This window comes from Perognathus longimembris, chromosome 10 (assembly GCF_023159225.1).
Source record: "Perognathus longimembris pacificus isolate PPM17 chromosome 10, ASM2315922v1, whole genome shotgun sequence".
Lineage (NCBI taxonomy): Eukaryota > Metazoa > Chordata > Mammalia > Rodentia > Heteromyidae > Perognathus > Perognathus longimembris.
Window position 1 is genome coordinate 65,570,979 of NC_063170.1, and position 3,817 is coordinate 65,574,795.

Below are 3,817 nucleotides of genomic sequence, written 5' to 3' on the forward strand. Positions count from 1 at the left end.
AGCAAGTAGAGCAAGGAAACACTGGCACCCTGTGGTTGGCTATTAAGTAGAAAGAGTCCAGGAGACCCTGTGGGATCTCTGGTTCCATGATCTAAATCACTCTGGATGCCTTCGCCCACTCCCCCACCACACTGAGGACTTTTCATAGCTCTTTGATCTTGAGGCCACACACTTCATGGGAACAAAGATCCAATTTGTCTCATCCACTGACATGCCCTTAGTCCTTAGGCCAGAACCTGGCAAATAGTAGAAGCTCAATAATGCTCTTCTGAAGCTGGTTGCTGGTGGCTCACGCCTGTATTCCTAGCTACTCAGGAAGCTGAGCTATGAGGACCGAAGTTCAAAGCCAACTCCAGGCAGGATAGCCTGTGAGACTTTTATCTCCAATTAACCACCAGAAAACTGGAAGTGGTGCTGTCGGGGATGGCTATACCTTTAAGACCTGGGACTGCTGGCTGTTAGCCACTCCTACCTTCTCCCCGGGTCTGAAACCTCCCCCGGAAGAGGGAGCCAAACCAGCCCCCCCCCTCGTCTGCGAGCACATCTCGTAATGGCGCCGGGGACCGGTCCTGGGGGGACTGTGGTCTCCGCCCCTGTGGGAAGTTCCGTGACATCACCGTGATGGACAGTTCATTAGCCAATCATTAATACCCAGTTAGTCCTTCCTCTTCCTGCTGCCATTACTGTTATATAAACCCCTCCCCTGAATAAAACTCTCTTGGTAGTTCATCAGACGGCTCCCTGAAATCTCCGTGTCCAGTGTCTGCTCTACATAAGGGGGGCTTGGGACGGGGGGTTTCGTTGGCTCCACCCCATCTCAGTTTAGTCTCAATGGGGACATGCTCAGCCCTCCCGCCAGTGGGAGTAGCACGCAGAGCCGAGTGTCCCCCACAATTTATGTAGTCCAACATGGTGCTGTGGCTTAAAGTGGTAGAGCACTAGCCCTGAGTGAACAAAGCTCAGGGACACTGCTCAGGGCCTGAGTTCAAGCCCCATGACAAACAAACACAACAACAACAACAACGAAAACAAAAACAACAAACCTTTTTCTGGTCATAGTTCTGATCTTTCAAAAGCCAGGTAAGAACTGGCTCTTGGGAACTATCCACAAAGATTCCCAAAGGCATGAGTACTTCAAACTCCTTGTAAGCTCCATACCAATATGTGAAATATGGACAGATGGTGCTCAGTTCTATTTTTATTTTTTGCTTTTGTTACTTTACAGACTGAATGTTTTCATTCAGAATCAGAAGAGAGGAAGCTTGTGTCTTAGGTCTGATAGCAAGGGAGCTACCTGATGACCATTCTTGCAAGTAACTCTTTCTTTAAATCAACATTTCAGAATTCTCCTCTAGAGGAAAATGACTAGAAACGGGCATTGCACCTAAAGCAGAGTGACTCAAGACAGGCCATGAACTCTCTGAATCACCCAAGATTACATATAGTTTTGTTTTGAATTAAAAATGACCACTGAGATCACCGTGAGATGAGCATAATGTTGGAAAGTTTCTTGCTGTTGGGACATAGAAATCAAAGCCAACTTTGTTTGTTGGTCCTACCCAACCCAACTTTTGGCCTTTCAATTTAATGGCAGGAATGGGAGCTCCCAAAGGGAGCTGTGGGCTATTCACCAGTAATAAATACATCAATGAGTCACTTGTAGAAATTTACATCCAAGCTCTTGGGTTTGGAAGAGACATTATGCTTATCTCAAATTTCTTGAGCCATCAAATTTGAACAAGGCACAGGGATAAAGAACTTGATTAAAAAGGAGGAGAAAAAACAGTCACTGTGAGATTCAGAGAGAGCATTTTGGCCACATTGGATTTTGAGTGTTTGGGTTATATAATATATATGTGTGTATATATATATATATTATATATAATAATATATATATATTATTACCTAATATATATGTATATATATAATACAGATGATTTTATTTATACATAAATCTATTTTATTTATATATAAATCTATAAACTATTATATGTAAGACAATCTAGTTTGGCCATCTACACACACACACACACACACACACACACGGCCTAGTTTTGCCCTCTAGGCTTCTGTTCATCTACTTTATCACTGTTGTTTGTTGAACTTACTGGTCAACTAATCTGGATATTTAACAGATTGCTCAGGTTTGAATCCTGACATCACTCAATGCTAATGCTCATGCTATTTAACAGTCATGTGTCTCAACTTGCACATCTTTAAAGTGGCCATAATAATACAAAGTATCTTGGTTTGTAATGAGGATTAAGAGAGCCAGTAGAGGCAAAACACTTAAAGGTCAACGTCTGATCAACAGCGGACACTCAGCACATAATGGTTTTCACTGGACATCAGAGGTTTTAACAATCACTGTCTGCCAGATATTGTAGTAGTCCCAGAATAAAGTTCAGTCCTGCACATGTGAATTTCCTGTCTACTGAAAAGGACAAAATCCATGACAAAAGAGTAAATAAAAGTTAGGTACTTGTGGCTTACACCTACAATCCTGGCTACTCGGGAGGCTGAGATCTGAGGATTCCATTTTGGAGCTACCCTGGGCAGAAAAATCCCCAGTTACCCAGCAAAAGGCCAGAGTGGAGGTGTGGTTCAAGTGATGGAGTGTCAGACTTAAACAAAAAATGCAGGCAAGAGCACCAGGCCCTGCATTGAAGTCCCATCCTCAGATCTCAGCCTCCTGAATAGCTAGGATTACAGGCCTGAGCCACCAGCAACCATCTTGAATTTTGTGTTTTAACAATCACTACTGACTAGTGAAACAAAGCATTATATACCCATGGCATACAAGGTAATAGAAAAATAATAGCATGCATACTGATATGCTTTTCATGTGTGAATTAGAAAACATATGACACAAGGGAACATGTTCATGTTCTTTTCTTCTGCTGGATATGAGGTAAGAAATAGTAGGTATCCTAGAAAGGAAGCAGTAACTCATTATTTATTGGACTGTGAAACTCGGCAGCTACATGATTTACAATATTCTCTTTCCGGTTCCGTGGGTTCTGATAGCTTGGCAAGGCACAAAGAGAGCCAAGTACAGTGAGTAAAAGTGACTCATTCATGAGAGGATGACTCTCTTTCCTTCTCTTACTCATACTAGATAACCAAGTTTAATATTAATGGGGTGGAACTGGGAGGGTAGAAGAAAATGTGTCATAGACTCTTATAAGAATGTTTTTAAGCAAAAGGATGAGATGCAGATTATGGCAAATGTCTGCCATTTTGTTTACTTTTCTGAAGCTTACTCAAACACAGAGGATGTTTGAGTTTCTCTTCTTTTTTTGCAATAGTGTTTTCTTTTATTCTTTTTGAGATAGGGCTTCTTCTGGCTTTGAACTCACTAAGTAGCACATGCTGGCCTGGAATTCATGATCCTCTCTGAGTTAGCCTCTGGAGTGCTGAGATTGCAGAAATGTGCCACCATGCTTGGCTTGAGCTTCCTTCTTGTAACTACATACATACAGTACCATTAGCTCTTTCTCTATAAGCCCAGTCCTTACAAATGGTTTCTTTTCTGAGTCACATGAACACAGCTACATCTTTCTCATCCATCAAACTTCTTACAAGTAGTGTGCTACTCTTGTGTTGAAATATGCCATTAAAAATCTTTGATCTAAATCTATTCTGTCATTGTCTCTAAGAGGTGATTTTATTTCTTTTTGAATATATGTGTTATGTATACATATATATGCACATACTTACATATTATATGTATAATTTTGAATTGCAGAAATCATGTGTATGGGCTGCGGTGACTTAAGTACTTCTTACAGTAAAATATAATTTCAGAGAATTCTGC